General features: G+C 41.2%; 1 protein-coding gene across 1 annotated transcript in view; it reads right to left on the reverse strand.

Moving 5' to 3' along the window:
* The window catches only part of AMOT (angiomotin), a 113,099-nt gene that overhangs the window by 84,397 nt on the left and 9,537 nt on the right, over positions 1 to 19,165 (reverse strand). The gene's annotated exons all lie outside the window — the stretch shown is intronic.

Here is a 19,165-nt window from a genome sequence, read left to right on the forward strand (position 1 = left end):
ATATTTTACAGCTTACCAATCCTTAAAAAGGACAACTTCACCTTTTGGACAAAAATAATAAAATGCACATTTTTTTTGCTGTTGAAACAAATGTCCATTTATTATTTTTGCCCAAAAGGAGCCTGGAAAGCATTGCACCAGCAATCAGTAGATCACTGATGCCATGCAGGTCTCCTGCAGACCTGTCAGAATATCTGATAGCCGTATGGGATATATGGCCAAGCAGATAGATAGGAAGACTCAAACTACTATGGTGCTCCACAGCACTGTGGTAGTTCATTGAAAACTACCAGCTCACAGCCGCTAAGGCTGTCGGGACTGGCAGTTCATTCATTCACGAAAGTCAGTGAATGAATGACACGGCTGTGTGAGCAGAGCCCCACATGGCCGTGCCGGTTTCAAATCTAACAGATAATGGGGGGGGGGGGGTGCGGCTAAAAACGGGTGGAACATGTAACATGTTCCCAAAGGTGAATGCAGTGGATGCAATAGTTTTCATTTATTATGCTTTTTCTTCTTTTTTTGATGATCTGGCTAGTAATATACCTCCTGTATTAGGAGATCTACACTCTGGATTAAGGAGCAACAAAGACACCTTTGGACAGCAGCATTGTTAATCTTGGGGGAGGGGAGTGGTAGATGTGCTAGCAGAATAAAGCTGGCCATACATGGATTGAAAATTGGCTGGTTCAGCAAAAACTGGGTGAATTGCGATCCATGAATAGCCATTCCTGTTCATGAGAAGAGAAAGTGCGGGTATATACATTCTGATAGTAGAGAGGCGGGGCAGAAACATTGGCGCAAGGGCAAAAAAAAAAAAATCAAGGTCTTCTTTGTCTGCTAGTCCAATATCTCACAGACCGCACCCAGCAGCAGATATCTGGTCAGCCCCTATAGACGCGAGATTGTCACCAAATTTAGGGGGAAAAAAAAAAAAAAAAAAAAAAAAAGCTAAAATTGGTTTTATTCCTTTTACTTTTATTCCTATGTGCATCAGGACTATTGTTTATGTATTCTGTCTGTAATTTTGTACTTTTTACATATCAAATGTACTTATGACCAATCTCTTTATAAAATCTAAATTTTTTTATTTTAGAAAAACTATTTCATAAACCATAGGAAGCATTTCTAGAACACACACACGCGAACACACACGGAACTCCTATAAGATTAAGCGTACAGGGTGGACCATAAAATGCACTAAATAACACCCAGTCCACATTCTTTGTCGGTTACATCAGGACTGTGAGGAAGTGACAATTATGTGAGATACATACTCTGCATTATATTGTAACAGATAAAATGGTTTATATTTCAAAAATCTGGTTAACAAAATAGTGTTATTTATCCTTTAAAATAGTTCTGATGTGAATCTGGTTTAAAACAGTACTCTGTATGCAGATTTACAATCCTGATCAATGGACATGTATATTAAAATCATTTAAAAGGAGAAGTATAGCGAAATCTAAAGTTCACTGTCAGCCAACATCACTCAGCCAGTCCAGGCTCTGAAAAATATCCCAACCATATGATCGCAATCCACCTAGAAGCCTAGACCAGCACCTAGCACCCCCCACCGCACAATACTCTCAATCATGGCACCACCTGCCTAGAGTTTGCATGTTTTCCCTGTGACTGCGTGGGTTTCCTCCAGGTACTCCAAAGATATGCTGGTAGGTGAATTGGCTCTTGTCTAAATTGGCCCTAGTATGTGTATGTATGAATGTAAGTTAGGGACCTAAGATTGTACGCCCCTTGAGGGTTAGGGACTGATGGGAATGTACAATATACAGTTGCAAGAAAAAGTATGTGAACCCCTTGGGATTACGTGGAGTTTTGCATGAATTGGGCATAAAATGTGTTCTGAACGTCATCTAAGTCACAACAATAGAAGAACACAGTCTGCTGAACATAATACTACACAAACATTAGATGTTGCCATGGTTTAATTGCACATAACATGTAAACATTCACAGTGCAGGAAGGAAAAAGTATGTGAACCTTTGGACTTAATAACTGGTTGACCCTCCTTTGGCAGCAATAACCTCAACCAAACGTTTCCTGTAGTTGCAGATCCGACCGGCACAACGATCTGGAGTAATTTTGGACCACTCCTCTTCACAAAACTGTTTCAGTGTAGCAATATTCTTGGGATGTCTGGTGTGAATCGCTCTCTTAAGGTCATGCCACTGCATTTCAATCGGGTTGAGGTCAGGACTCTGACTGGGCCACTCCAGAAGGCGTATTCTGTGCTGTTGCAGCCATTGTTTTGTTGAATTACTTGTATGCTTTGGGTCATTGTCCTGTTGCATCACCCATCCTCTGCGGAGCTTCAGTTGGCGGACAGATGGTCGTACGTTTTCCTGCAAAATGTCTTGATAAACTCTGGAATTCATTTTCCCATCAATGACAACAATCCGTCCAGGCCCTGAGGCAGCAAAGCAGCCCCAAACCATAATGCTCCCTCCGCCATGTTTTACAGTGGGGATGAGGTTTTGATGTTGGTTTGCTGTGACTTTTTTCTGCACACATAGTGTTGTGTGTTCTTCCCAAACAACTCAATCTTGGTTTCATCTGTCCACAGTATATTTTGCCAGTAGTGCTGTGGAACATCCAGGTGCTCTTTTGCAAACTTCAAACGTGCTGCAATCTTCTTTTTGGACAGCAATGGCTTCCTCCGTGGTGTCCTCCCATGTACTCTATTCTTGTTTAATGTTTTCCTTATTGTAGATGTGTCAACAAAAATGTTAGCATGTGCCAGAGATTTCTGTAGGTCTTTAGCTGACACTCTGGGATTCTTCTTTACCTCATGCAGCATTCTGCGCTGTGCTCTTGCAGTCATTTTTACAGGACGACCATGCCTAGGGAGAGTAGCAACAGTGCTAAACGTTCTCCATTTGTAGACAGTCTGTCTTACCGTGGACACATGAACATCAAGGCTTTTGGAGATACTTTTGTAACCCTTTCCAGCTTCATGCAAGTCAACAATTCTTGATTGTAGGTCTTCTGAGAGCTCTTTTCTGCGAGGCATGGTTCACATCAGACAGTGCTTCTTGAAACCAGTAAACCCAAAACAGGTGTGTGTTTTTTAAGGGCAGGACAGCTGTCAGCAACACATCCAATATCATCACACTGATTGGAGTCAAGGTTGGCTCACTCCTGGCTCCAATTAGCTCTGGGAGAAGTCATTAAGCTAGGGCCTCACAAACTTTTTCCTCCCTGCACTGTGAATGTTTACATGTTATGTGCAATTAAACCATGGCAACATCTAATGTTTGTGTAGTATTATGTTCAGCAGACTGTGTTCTTCTATTGTTGTGACTTAGATGACGTTCAGAGCACATTTTATGCCCAATTCATGCAAAACTCCACGTAATCCCAAGGGGTTCACATACTTTTTCTTGCAACTGTATATATGTAAAACTCTGACAGTCACCGCTCTCTGCTCAGAGGAGAGGGCAGAACTGAGCAAATCAACAGTGTCTGATTGCTAAGATCTCACTACAGAGCTGGTGGTGGACAGATGTAGTATCGGATCAATCTTTCATCCACCTAGGTGAGTACTTCCTCTTTTAAATGTATTTTTACAGTGCCTTGAAAAAGTATTCCTACCGCTTGATATTTTCCACATTTTTTCATGTTACAACCAAAAACAAATGTATTTTATTGGGATTTTATGTGATAGACCAACACAAAGTGGCCCATAATTGTGAAGTTGAAGGAAAATGATAAATGGTTTTCAACATTTTTTACAAATAAATATGTGAAAAGTGTGGCGTGCATTTGTATTCAGCCCCCCGAGTCAATACTTTGAAGAACCACCTTTTGCTGTAATTACAGCTGCAAATATTTTTGGGGATGTCTCTTCCAGCTTTGCACATCTAAAGAGTGACATTTTTGCCAATTCTTCTTTGCAAAATAGCTCAAGCTCTGTCAGATTGGATGGAGAGCATCTGTGAACAGCAATTTTCAAATCTTGTCACAGATTCTCAATTGGATTTAGGTCTGGACTTTTACTGGGCCCTTCTAACACATGAATATGCTTTGATCTAAACCATTCCATTGTAGCTCTGGCTGTATGTTTAGGGTCGTTGTCCTGCTGGAAGGTGAACCTCTGCCCCAGTCTCAAGTCTTTTGCAGACTCCAACAGGTTTTCTTCTAAGATTGCCATGTATTTGGCTCCATCTATCTTCCCATCAACTCTGACCAGCTTCCCTGTCCCTGTTGAATAAAAGCATCCTCACAATATGATGCTGCCACCACCATGTTTTACGGTTGGGATGGTGTGTTCAGGGTGATGTGTAGTGTTAGTTTTCTGCCACACACAGCATTTTGCTTTTAGGCCATAAAGTTCAATTTTGGTCTCATCTGACCAGATCACCTTCTTCCACATGTTTGCTGTCTCCCCCACATGGCTTCTCACAAACTGCAAATGGGACTTCTTATGGCTTTCTTTCAACAAAGGCTTTCTTCTTGCCACTCTTCCATAAAGGCCAGATTTTTGAAGTGCAACCTAGTAGTCCTGTGGACAGATTCTCCCACCTGAGCTGTGGATCTCTGCAGCTCCTCCAGAGTTACCATGGGCCTCTTGACTGCTTCTATGATTAATGCTCTCCTTGCCCAGCCTCTCAGCTTAGGTGGACGGCCATTTCTTGGTAGGTTTGCAATTGTGCCATACTCCTTGCTTTAAATTTCTCCATAACTTTATCCCTGACCTGTCTGGTGTGTTCCTTGACCTTCATGATGCTATTTGTTCACTAATGTTCTCTAACAAACCTCTGAGGGCTTCACAGAACAGATGTATTTATACCGAGATTAAATCACACACACACAGGTGGCCTCTATTTACTAATTAGGTGAATTCTGAAGGCAACTGGTTCCACTAGATTTTAGTTAGGGGTATCAGAGTAAAGCGGGCTGAATACAAATGCATACCACACTTTTTAGATATCTATATGCAAAAAATTTGAAAAACCATATATCATTTTCCTTCCACTTCACAATTATGTGCCACTTTGTGTTGGTCTATCACATAAAATCCCGATAAAATACATTGTACACAGTCGGCATAAGTAACTGAATATGTCTACATCAGCCTCCTATAACCAGCTGTTGCTGCTTATCTGTCCAATCAGCAAGCTGGGAGGGGGAAGGCTGAGGTGTTGGGATTGGAGGTTATGTTCTGGACTAATGTACACCAGAGGTCCAGGTCCTGCTTGTCCTGTTTGAGAGGCGTTACCTATGCCATTCTACTGGCTGAAATTAATAAAAGGTAAAACATGTATTTCAAATGTGTATTTAGCTGCTTGCCTGGAGCTTTACTTATAAATTAATAAAGTAGTTCCATAGGATAAAAATTATTACTGACATCACAAATAATTCACAGTGGAAATCAGCACTATAGAACATATTTCTTTATTTGTATTACTGCCAAGCTTATTTTTGAAGAGTAACAACTCTAGGTCCATTGCAAGGATTTTATCAAACTTTGTTGCAAATTCCTAATTTTTAATATAAAGAAATAGCGGTCTGTTGGTCTGTGTCCATGTGCAAGGTGAATGGGCAAAATTTTATCAAACAGCTGCTGCACCTGCAGGGTTCTAATAAGGAAAGTGGCAGGGTCTGATTTCCCTTTGAGTTCATCTCACCAAAATTAGATTTTTGTTGCAGAGGATGCCCAAAATCTGACGCATCTTAGTGCAGACTTCTGAGAAAATCACTAAGCCAATCACAGTAGCAGGAAATCACATTTCTGGTCACTGTGTACCGTATGACATATTTTATTCATTTTTCAGAAAATTAGAGTGCTACAGATTGAAAAGGAAAGGCAATTTTTAATAACAATAAATTACAATATGACTGGTGTAGCAATGGCATAGGCTATATTTTTTATTTGCTACTTTATTTTACCATGAAAGTGCAGTTACCCTTTAAGTACAGCAACTCATCAAGTTACTGTTTTGACTTAAACTCCAACTTCTGGAAACCTGGAAATTCTCCTTTGCAGAGTTAACCATTTGTCTAGTCTAGGGGCTGTGAAGAGCACTTATACTTAACTGATCATCTGCTCCCCCAGTAGACTGCTCCATACTCTGGCAGTTAACTCTTCCTCTCTGTCCTCACGTCCGATGCAGGGCTATGGTCAATGCATTGGTCTTGAGGACCTTACACACCACCAGAGCATAGGGAAACAAATGCTGCAGATAACGGTCTAGTAGCACTGAGGTTCCGGTAAATAAATCTACTTTTTCATGCCCCCTAGACATAGCAGTAAGGTTTAAAGCAGAACAGCCAAATTTTTTTGTGCCCTTGCTGCATGGATCAGCTGCTTGTTTTTTTCTAGAGGTGAGAATGAAGCTCTTACTAACCTAACCCGCCAATCCTCTGGAAAACCACGCTCCGCCGTGGTCTGTTCCTGTCTATAGAGCATGTATTGAGCATGCTGACAGGAGCAGTCCATGTATATGACCTCTAGAACAAGATGAGCCCGGAATTCGGCTTTAAGTTTCCTTAAGTTCGGCTTTAAGAATAAGAACCACTTCTTAACTATTCCTTCTATTTAGGAACAACCTATGCAATCCAGTCATCCAGTCTTCCTTTACCATCAACCTCACCCTGTGTGGCCATAGTGGCTCTGTGCCTAAAGATTTTAGGCTTTAATATAGCTTTCGTGTTAAAATGTTACACATGAATGCAAAAACTCACAAAATCAAATTTTACAGCTTTAGAACCAATTTTAACACCAATGCTTGCCGCATTCCGTGTGCTGTCACCATTCTAAAACCAAAACCAGATAACAAAAAGTATCAGTTTGAGGATTTATAAATATTATATAATACAATTGCTTTGATGTCTTCCCTCTGGACAGGAAAAGCTCAGAGCCTGTAAACTGTTCAGAAGACGGAGTACTACGTGCCCTGACACCAAATTACAATCTGGAGTTACAAACTGGAGCATTTCAAAGCAACACTTTCCAATCCCTTCTACTTCAATTACACAAAAAATAGCAAAAACTCCTATCGGGTTTAACCTCTCACCCCTCCATCCTCCAAGACATTGTGTGTTGTTTAATATGGCCATGACCTTTTACTTGTGTTGTAAGGGAAGCATGATAAATGACACATTCACCATCAGGCAAGGTTCCTCCACCACAGAGAATTCTGCTAAGGACGATCTGTGCTTAGAATGGCCTCTTACCATCAAAATTTTAACTTAAAAACCCTTTCTTATGGGTCTCTTATACTGCTATATCTGGGCATACATGTGACACATTTTTCAGCCTGCAAAATGAAAGCATAACATGCATTGAATTAAGGGCTGGTTCACACGAGAACGTGGTGCAGGAAACTCGTGTTCTGTGCACGTTTGCAGCACCGTGTTCAAAACGCACTGCAGGTGCCATCTGTAGCAAGTGTCAATATTAAGTTAAGGACACCCCAAACACAGGCTGTGTGTTTTTCCGCACTGTTGCGCAAGGTACAGAAGTACCGCAATACGTTTTCAGTATGTTTCCAGAAGTAGTGAATGCATTAGTCTTTGGTGTTGTGCGATTTCAGCGCAAATTGAATGGGCTGATATCATACCACACAGAAGCACAAAGGGATACACAACACCTTCCTGTGCGCGTCGCAGTGTGAACCAGCCCTTAAGGTGAAGTTAACCTTTTGTAAGCAAAAAATACATTTTATATATTATATAATAATAATACTACTACTACATGATTTTGCAGGGGGGGGGGGGTTCACTGCAGCCTGCAAAGCATTGCACCCATGATCAGTGGATCATGGGTGCAATGTCAGGCTCCTGCATACACTCGGTAAAGCTGTCGGTCCATACCCCCGTACAGGCAGACAGGTACTGAAGTACAGGAAGAGTCAATCAACTACGAGGGCATTCATCAGCTCTCCTACAGTTCACTGAGAACTAGAAGCCATCTGCTGCAGTGGCTGATGGGACGTTTAGTTCATTCATTCACAAACACTGTTTTTAAAATGTGACAGTGGGTGCAGGGAGAAGAATCCCCAACCGCTGTCACAGTTGGGGTGAGGGGGGGAAAAGAGGTCGGCTGCGGCGTAGTAACATGCTATATCCTATATGCAGACATAACATTTAACATGTTACAAAAAAAAAGGTAATTTATCCTTTAAAGAAGAAGTTAAAGGTATGGCATTTTTTACATTGTTACATTAGTTTAGCATGGACCAATGTAACTATGCATGTACTATACCTGTGTGATCCTCTAGAACCTAAAAATTACTGAAGGTGGCACCACAACTCCAGTGATCTCCAATAGCTTCCGGGTCCCACGCAGAGTGGTGACTTTGCTGTATAGTGAACACAGGAGGTTAGATGCTAAGCACTGGTGCCATTTAGAGAATGCTCTGCAAAGCATTCTGTGATTGGACAAAGTGGTGAGCATGATGTCATCATCCTGCCTCTCTCCACTTTGTCTAGTCAGAGAATGCTTTACATTCATTGAGAAAAATGCAAAGAAGTCTCTGAATGGCACCGATGAGGAGCATCCAATCCCCTGTGTTCACAATGAAGCAGGGCAGCTATTCAGAACAGGACCTGAAAGCCAGTTGAGTTCACAGGAGTAGCAGTGCCCAACCTGTAGTGTGGCTGTATTTTCATAGCTAGGGGACTTGGTAAAGCACATTTACTTACACGATCTGCTCCTGTGAGCTCCTCTCCATGCTGCTGGACTGGTCCATGCAGCCTCTTCTCCCCTATGCTCTGGTGGTCTATCTAGACCAATGCATGGACCATGGCCCTGCACTGGATGTGAGGACAATGAGAAACAGTTCAACACTGGACCATGGAGGAGAGCAGTCTGTCAGAGGAGTGGAGGATAAGGTAAGTAAAAGGTGCTCTTCCACCCTCTAGACTAGAGATGCACGGATACCGAGTATTTTCACAAGTACCCGTACTTGTGAAAATGCTCCCGATACCCGAAATTGATACTTTGCAGTGCGATTTGCATCCATACAAAATGAATGAGTGCAAACCACACTGCAAAGAATAGCATGTGATTTGAACAGGAATGCTGTGTGCATGCAGCTTCCCTACTGCTTTTTGAACCCAGGTTTGTCATAGCTCAAGTTCACACAGAAGCAGTGTTAGAAATCTCCCTGCACCAATCCCATGCTGTCACACAACAAAAAGCCGCTTCATAGGTCTGGGGATCTGAAATCTCTCCTCTCCTTGCAGTGGGCTAGGCGACTTCTGATTGGTCAGCACTATGCAGCGCTTCATCAGATTCTGTATGCACTGTTAGTAAATCTCCCACTATGTGTACCATTTAGGGAAATTTCTCTTCACTTTCTTCCTAAGGGTCACAACAGAGAGTGAGAATAAATCTTCCAAAGTAAGAGGACTTCCCTTTTTTTGGACAGCAGTCCCCACTTGAAGAATCCCCTTATCTCCTGTTCTGGTGTCGATTCTAAAATCTTGGATATCCTCTTAAGCGGACCATACATTAAACTATTTGCTTGTACAATTTTCTTTAGATTTCCCAAAATCATATAATATGAGGTCAAACTTAAACCACTTTCAATCTGTATGCAGTTAGGCAGGCCCTTGCACTACACAGTTGAAGGTAAGTCTAAAGGAAATCACACAAGAAAATTGTATGATGTATGGCCAGCTTTACTTTATTTTTATGACCATGGTCGTCAGGACAAATAGTGGAGTAAACCTTCCCAGTGGGGACAAAGACACTCTATCCAAAACGTAAAAAAGGGAGGTTGTCCTAGAGATACACTAACAAAGCTGAGATTATATGAATCTCATAATGTGTGTAACTGATGTAGAAAAAAACGTCCAGAGTTGTTGCATTCTTTCAGCAATGCAGGGTGTGGCGAGAAGCAGGTGTATGGAACGGTGCCAGTACTGGTTATCCATGCCACGAGGCTGAGTCACCTGAACACAACCAGAACAGCCCTACCGGAGAAAGCATCATTCTGCCAGGCAGGAGTTGGAGTACGACATTCATCAAAATATACAGAGGGATTTAAAAGAAAATGGACTATAAATTCCGATTGCATAATGAGCAGAGCAGTCTGAAAATCATTATTTAGCAGATAAGGAGCCACTTGGGAGTGTTTGTACCAGGCTAGAAATGGCAGATTTTATTCAATAAACCTATTTAAATGTCATGAAAAATAAAGCAACCATTTCCCAAGTTAAACTGGAACTTCAACGTACTCACAGCTCTGGTACAGATGGGGTAGTGATAGGATCTTTGTCAGGTATTCTGTATTCCCATCCATGTCACTGAAGAGGAAGTGAAGGAAATATGTCCCATATGGGGACACAGACCGTACTATAAACTAGTCAGGAGTTTGAACCTCTACCTACTCTATCCTGAACTAGAAATGAAAGTTTTAGGTCGGTTTATCCTTTTTTAAAAAAAATGTGCTAGAAAACAAAACACATAACCCCGTGTAAAAAAAATTCAGCACCACAATTCACATCAAAACAAAAAAAGGAGAAGGTATGTGAATTAATATGTGAAACAGCATATGATGTACTTGCACAACAGCACTCCGTAAGAGAGGGAGGGGCAGCATTAGGAGCCAATCAGGTGCACTGCACTACACATGTGCTGACAAGGAACATGGCGGCAGAGGCTGGATTCACACCTAAGTGTACCAGGAACGCACAGTACCGCTTGGGTTTTTCTTGTGTTTCTGCTCATCATGCATAGGGCAGTCCATTCATGTGAATGGGCTGCCCTATGAGTGACAAAAACTCCACAGAAGATCAAAAACCTTTTTTGGAGTGAAGCATGGTGTGTATTTTTGCCTTGCTTTTGTAGCGGGTTTGCTTGCAGCAACACTTGCGGCCGTTACCAGCGCTTGGGGTGCCATTAACAATTTATTGCGCCGCGAGTGCTCTCCTTTCTTGTCCTACCGGTATTAAATTTTGGGGGTGGGGGCTGACCAAGCTGTATTGCATAGCTGCAAAAGATAAAAGTCAGGTCACCAGCCTGGCTGGGCTATCTGCCAGGGCTATGCAAGTCTTAGGACAGGCCAGAAAAAGACAATTCCTTTTGCAGGTAAAACAGCTCACATAAATTGATTACAATGTAGTATATTTGACTGAAGTTCAATATGAATTAAATCCTAAATAAAAGATGCGCCTTTTCTAAATAGGACTTCAAACCCGTATACTACCTACACAACTAGGCATATCACATTGCCAGCAACCAAGGCTCTTCCAGCTCCAAGTCGTGCACATTTATACAACAGTGTCCTAATATACAGTGATCTAGACTTTCAGATGTTTTATTATTGTGGATAGAAATGTGTTTGCTGGCAGATTCCAGGGAGACGCAGAATAATATAAAACCGCGGAATGCAGAACAAAGGCCAGAACAGGGCGGTAATCTGAGTCATTTCGATTCTCTGCATACACTTAACAAGGGGACAGCGATCAAAGGACAACTGATACTCCTGATTTTCCAAGGCTGCAGCAAACCTCCTAGAGGTGAGCCTATTCAGCACCAAGACAACAAAAGGCAGTTACCTTTGTACTCTGGGTACTTCAGTTAACCCACCTGCTGCCACAGGCACCAACCAAGGGACCAGCTGGTAGGAAAGGAATGGAGGGTGCATACATTCCACATGACAACAGAAAGGATGGGGCCATCTTAAAATAAACATAATATACATATATACATACATACATACATACACACACTTATACTATGGGTTTGTGTAGCAACACCAATAAATGGAGCAAAAAAAAAAAAAAATTCTGCAAACTACTTATACTAATTTATTGATTTTTTGATTGGGTGCTGTGCAAATTCTGAACATACCAGAAGACTGAGCACAACGCCCAGCCTCAGTAAACAGAAGGCAGGTGCAGCATTTAGTAATCCTCGACTACATTTGAATACATACATGTAGTATCACCTACAATGCAGTCCTTGCCAATGCTTCTTAAAAATGCAGCATAAAATCCGATTCTCATTTTTCAAATTTGTTTCAATTTGCAATCACAATTTTAAATCATTTTAAAAATCATTTGTAAAAATTAATAAAATAAGTCTTGGAATGAGGTGGACAGAGAAAAATTGGCAGCCATTCGCTATAAATAGGATGAATGCATTCTACATACATTTACTGCTACAAGAGTGCTGGTCTCTGGCTGAGCATGTATGGTCAGAAGTACAATGAACATTATGTTTCACTCTTGGTATAAACACAACATAAAACATGTGTATAAAACAAACATATAAAAAAGACAAAGTTCTAAAGTAACTAAATTTAAAATAGTTTGTGTAAACTGCAATAAACAATTTTTTAAACCTAATTTATTTTTTTTTTGCTTCACCTGACTGTAGAGAGCTGCCTCCTCCCCTGACACCTTTGGACACGGGAACGGAGGTGAGTATTGTTCCACTTTAATTGAAGCTGAAGTTAAAAGCGGATTGGCTTCCGCACTGCACCAGATTTTGATAGCAGCTAAACAATTATTGTAAATGATCAACGGCATCTCTGTTTCTACCATGTTATCTCATAATCAGATTGATCACGTATACAATCATATTTTGCTCTACATATCACAGTGCTGCTCACTGATGCCAAATAAATAATGTTATGCCAATCGATTCAGTTTGATTGAATTTGATCAAAAGGAGTCTAAATCGATCAAAAGGGAAGTTATGGTTAATTGCTTGCAGATTTGATTGGATCTCACACATGGATAGAATAAAATAAAGTGTGTGTAGCCACCACTACCTGTAATAGAGATAACAGTTATTGAAGTTCAGTTCACGCTGTGACTCCCATAGCAATGCGCTGCACATTCCTATTTGGTTCACATGTGATTCAGTGTGATGCGACATGAACCCTTTCATTTTGAATGGACTCAAATCACCCTGCATTGCATCAAAAAGTAGTGCATGCACTACTTTTTGAAATACACTGAAACCAGATTACATAGTACATTTATTCCATGTGATCTGGTGCAGGCAAACACACTGCATTCGCAGCCTGAATTTGGGGTGTCATTAACTTAACACAGACACCTGCTGCAGATCGCAACTGACACGCGTTTTGAAGGCGGTTTAGAAGCCACACACGGATTGCGGGTTTCCCTGCAGTGCGTTCTAGTGTGTACCTGGCCTATACTTTAACTTCTTGAAAAATGCACATCTCAATGGACATTAAAAAATCATTTGGTACAGTTATCTTTTACAAAGATTATACGCAGCAGAGGACTGTTCGGGGTTTCAGGCATTCTTACATAATGTGCTTCTCTTAGGAAGACAGATGTACATTTTTTTTTTAACTCGTTGTGGTATTTGGTTTTGATTCTCATTAAGACATAAACGGCAGTGTTCTCGTTGAAGCCTATTTCCAGCCAATATGAACATGGCGAGTAGGAAGCATTGCAGCATCACAGACAGAAATTCTTGGGCCTCCATCCCCCACAACTATGCCCCCCCCCCCAGCACAGCCCTGTGTGATGCTGATCTAACAGACTTGGAGAGGCTGCCGTCTTGCTGATGAGAATCATGTGAGGCCTCGCCGCTAAGGCCAGACTTTTGTAAAGTTTCTGTATAAGCAAACCTCTTTTCCAACCTCCCTTTCGCTACGTTTTCTCAGAGCACGTCTGATATGAAGAAAAAAAAAAAAGAAGGGAGGTTTTCATCAACAATGAAAGTCAATTAATGAGCCATTGTTCTACCAGCATAACTAGGATGTTTCCCCATGGGATCTATGAAGCAATTTGTACTTTGCTCCGGTAAGCTGAGAAATGGGAGAGGTTCTATTTCCTCTCTCTGCTTCTCTAAATGTCTGATGTCATTGTATTCAACAAGAATTTCACTTCGAAATCTCCCTCCTCCCCTTTATTGGCTGGCTGATAAGCGCAGAGTGCAATAATGACAGTAAAGTGAAGGATTGTACTGCTTCCCTCCGCACAGGCGCCAAACAATTACAATCTATAATGTACAAACAGACAAACTTCACCCTTCATCGCAGTTGGAGGTGGTAATGCCATTTCTGGTTCACATGGATGCCGCATATCAATGGCAGTGAAGGTATTTTATAAGAGATGACGGCACTTAGCAGTACATGCCATAAAAACTCCAACACACACTAAATAAATAAAACATTTACAGGAAAAATGTCCTAACCATGTAAACCACTTCTTTCAAAAGTGTGACTCACAGTATTACGGCTAATTTGTAACTAGTTATAACAGCACAGAGTAAAATTATTTCAACCTCAAACACAAAAATATACACTCACCGGCCACTTTATTAGGTACTGGGTTGGACCCCCTTTTGCCTTCAGAACTTCCTTAATTTTTCATGGCATAGATTCAACAAGGTGTTGGAAACATTTTACAGAGATTTTGGTCCATATTGACATGATAGCATCACGCAGTTTCTGCAGATTTGTGGGCTGCACATCCATGATGTGAATTTCCCATTCCACCACATCCCAAAGGTGCTCTATTGGAGTGAGATCTGGTGACTATGGAGGCCATTGGAGTACAGTGAGTTCATTGTCATGTTAGAGATGATTTGAGTTTTGTGCCATGGTGCATTATCCTGCTGGAAGTAGCCATCAGAAGATGAGTATACTGTAGTCAAAAAGGGATGGACGTGGTCAGCAACAATATTCAGGAAGGCTGTGGCTCAATTGGTACTAAGGGGCCCAAAGAGTGCCAAGAAAATATCCCCCACACCATTACACCAACAACCACCACCTGAACCGTTGATACAAGGCAGGATGGATCCATGCTTTCATGTTTATGCCAATTTCTGACCCTACCATCTGAAGGTCATAGCTGAAATCGAGACTCATAAGTCCAGGCAACATTTCTCTAATCTTGTCTATTGTCCAGTTTTTTTGAGCCTGTGCAAGCTGTAGCCTCCGTGTCCTGTTCTTAGCTGACAGGAGTGGCACCCAGTGTGGTCTTCTGCTGCTGTAGCCCATCTGCTTCAAGATTCGACGTGTTGTGCGTTCAGAGATGATACTCTGCATACCTTGGTTATAACAAATGGTTATTTGTGTTACTGTTGCCCTTCTATCATCTCGATCCAGTCTGCTTATTCTCCTCTGACATCAACAAGGCATTTTTGTCCACATAACTGCTGCTCACGGCATACTTTCTCTTTTTTAGACCATTCTCAGTAAACCCTAGAGATGGCTTTGCATGAAAATCCCAGTAGATCAGCAGTTTGTGAAATACTCAGACCAGCCCATCTGGCACCAACAACCATGCCACATTCAAAGTCACTTAAATCCCCTTTCTTCCCCATTCTGATGCTCGGGTTGAACTTCAGCAAGTCATCTTCACCACGAATAGATACCTAAATGCATGGAGTTGCTGCCATGTGATTGGCTGATTAGCAATTGGTGTGACCAAGCAATTGAACAGATGTACCCAATAAAGAGGCCGGTGAGTGTATACTTAAAGCGGCATTAAAAGTGAAGGTAAGATTTTTATTTTTGGAAAATAACAAACATGTCATGCTTACCTGTTCTGTGCAATGTTTTTCACAGAGCAACCCCAATGCTCCTCTTCTCGGGTCCTCTTTTACAAAATGAAGGTAGACATTACAGTTACAATACAATTTGGTACAAGAGGAAACAGAGCCCTGCTCGTTATGGGGGAACTTGCATGTGCTTGCTCCTGAATCAGCTCTCTATGTCCACTGACACGCAGCTCAGCCTTGCCCCACTTTCTTCACTGGCTGTGATCGACAGCAGCAGGAGCCAATTGCTCCCACTGCTGCCTCTCTGTCCAATGAGGATAGACAGAGTAGAGAGACGCTGCTCTTGTGCACATCACTGGATCGAGTTTGGGCTCAGAACAATATAAAGTATGGCTGGGGTGGTGATGATGGGGAGGAGAGGAGCTGCATGCACAAGGTTTTTTGCCTTAATGTCCAAAAACAAACATTTATTTTATTGCAGCTTACCAATTCTTAGATGCGATAGCTGCATTAGTTTTCTTTTTGAGACGGTTTCTTTTATTTTCATCCGGTGATCTGTCCATTACTTCTGGTATTCTACAAAACAAGCTCTCCTGCAGATGCAGCAGTTAGGGGGTTGCGACATAACATTTACCACTGACAAAAGGTGGTTACAATGGTCAGCTTACAATAGTCACCTTTTATGTCTTTATTTAAGCAAGACCTTTAGGAAAACAAAACATTTGTCCTGACTAAATTAAAGTGTTAGCTGGAGTTTGGTTTCAATTTGCTTACTATATATAAATCTGCTAGTGCATCTAAACACCCCCCAAACTGACATTGCTGTTGTACAAAGGCATCTCTGTTGCTCCTTCAGCCAAAGTGTAGGCACTTTGATACAGGAAGTAGATCATTGGGCAGATCATTAGGTGAAAGCAGAGGGTAAAAGCCCAATTTAAAAAAAAAAAAACACTAATGCAGCCACCACATTTCTGGATTAGTAAGCTGTAATATATTAAAGGGCTCGTTCACACGATGGTGCAGAGACATCCGTTTTTCTGCACATGTTCTGCAAGGGCACAACAAAATCAATTGTTCTCTATGTACCCTGTTCACACTACAACACTAGTATCAAGTGCAGATTTTTTCTGCAAAGGATTCTGCAACGTGTATGAAATTCATTGAAGCATGTATGAAAACTGATGTCTCTGCAAGAGAAATCTGTGCGTCTGTTTTTCTGCACGTATGGTGTGAACAAGGCATGAATGGTCAGCTGCTAAAAACAAAAAATAAAAAAAGGATATATGAGATCAGTAATAAAAAAATTCCCTGTTTCAGCTAATTTGTAGCCACCCAATTTAGTACTTTTATCCCATTAAAAAAAAAAAATTAATCTTTTAACTGATTAGAGCAACCCAAATGTACAAACGAAACCAGCGCTCAAATCTTCATGCAGACTAGAAGGAACTTTAAAATGCCAAATGTTGAGGTGCAGCCCTTCAAAGATTGGGAAATCTTAGTACTGGTAAACAAAAGCAAAAAAGGGCGCACTCTCATCGTGCATTAACATGGTAAACCACAAATTTATTTAAAAAACATATAGATGTATACTCACAAACCAAAGGGAATAAAAACAGAGCAGATAAATCTGAAATATCAGTCCAATGGAATAATAGACCCTTGTAGGGATAGGATAACAAGTTTCAGGACACAAACTCCCAGAGCTCTGAAGTGGGGGGTCCGTCTCCCGAAACGCGTCTCCCTACAAGGGTCTATTATTCCATTGGACTGACATTACGGATTTATCTGCTCTGTTTTCATTTACTTTGGTTTGTGAATATAAATCTATGTTTTTTAAATAAATTTGTGGTTTACCACGTTAATGCACAATGAGAGTGCGCCCTTTTTTGCTTTTGATTAGAGCAACCAGTTCATCCAGGTTCCTAATCAGTGCAAGATGTGGTGGCCCATAGTATCTATTTTGCTTTGTTTTGGATACTATAGAATGCAAATGACTGGTAAGGGCTGTTGCACTTTGCATTGCCTGCCTAAATGTGCAATCGTTGGGCAAGATTTTTTCATATGTATCATACAGAAAGAGTCCAGCAACCTAGAAAGCCCAGCAAGTATCACTATCAATGTTTGCTGCTTCTGAGTTCTCAGTGCCACTGGTCCCTCAATACACATAAAATCCAATTTTTTCTCAAACAAATTTCAAGCAATTAATGTGTTTTTGTTCAGGAAAGTCCATTCATTCCAAAATCGAAAGGCAAAACAAATGAAATTTTGAAGTAATTCAAATGATGTTAGTCAAACCATCAAATGTACTGATAATTTTTTGTACAAATCTTGATTTGAAAACCTGTTGTATGGCAAGCTGAGGAACTTAAAACCACTTCCCGTCCAAGGTACGTTTATAAACTTCCTCGGACAGGAAGGGAGGTATCTTGGTCATCACTGATTGAGATATCCTCTTGCAGCCCTGGAAATTTTCTACAAAGAAAAAAAAAATTGTCAGTGTGGCTAAGAAGCCACTGGATTACTTTTACAGGCGACGGGAGAGCCCAGTAAGGACACTTCCAGTGGCAGCCGGCTCCAGGCACACAGCGAGAGTCCCGGATGTAGTTCCTACCGCTGTGTGACGTCAGAAACAGGAAGAGACGAGAAATTTGTCACTTCCTGTTCTTTTGTTTACCTGGCCAGTAACCATGCCAAGGAGCAGCTGATCAGGCTTTTAAAGAATTGCCTATGGAGATTTTTAGGTACCAAAATTTGGCGTACTTCCATGGAGGGACACAATTTTAAAGCATGACATGTTTGGTAATTATTTACTTGGCGTAACATCTTCTTTGATATTCTACCAAACAACTGGTATTGGTAGTAGCTGGGTATTATATCCATTAAAGTGTATTTGTTCCAAAAAATGTGCATTTGAAAAACCACTGCGCAAATATCGTGTCACATAAAAATATGCAATGCCCACTATTTTATTCTCTAGAGTCTCTTGGGGTTTTAAATAATTTTCTAGCAAAAAATTTATTTTTTTACATTTAAGAGAGGAATGGCCCAGACTGGAAGTGGCTAATCTGCCATATCATTTGCACAGACTGCATAGTCTAAGGCTAGCGCTAGCCTATTCATGGTACTTACATGCAGAACCCAACTTTAAAAAAAAAAAAAAAATTATTCTCTGTGGAACGCCATGGAGTCTTCCTATGGTGTACTGACATACCGGTTAATTTACCAAAACTGGAGCGTGCAAAATCTCATGCAGCTCTGCACAGAAACCAATCCGCTTCCAGGTTTTATTGTCCAAGCTTCATTGAACAAGCTGAAGTTAGAAGCCGATTGGGTACCATGCACAGCTACGTCATATTTTGCACGCTCCAGTTGTAGTAAATCAAACCCATAGTGACAGCACTTGCAACGCCTGTACAAAGACTGTCAGTGGTACAGCTGCACTACTGACTGAATAAAACACAAATCTGTGTATACAATAGTGGTCAAGAAAGGCAGCCATAGCACTTCTTCAACCTTCTGATGTCTTCGGCCTTCTTAACTTGCATAATCAAGTCTTTACTAAGTAATATAGCAACAAAGCCAAAGTAGAAATGCGATTCCATAGAAAAGAGCAATGAAAGGGTTAGCACTTCTGAAAGCAGGATGCCTTGCAGCCCTCTGGAGTGGGGCCACTGAAACGGAAACTCTGTACTCAGTGGCCAG

This window comes from Staurois parvus, unplaced genomic scaffold, assembly GCF_062004578.1.
Source record: "Staurois parvus isolate SC_StPar_1 unplaced genomic scaffold, SC_StPar_1.0 ptg000684l, whole genome shotgun sequence".
Lineage (NCBI taxonomy): Eukaryota > Metazoa > Chordata > Amphibia > Anura > Ranidae > Staurois > Staurois parvus.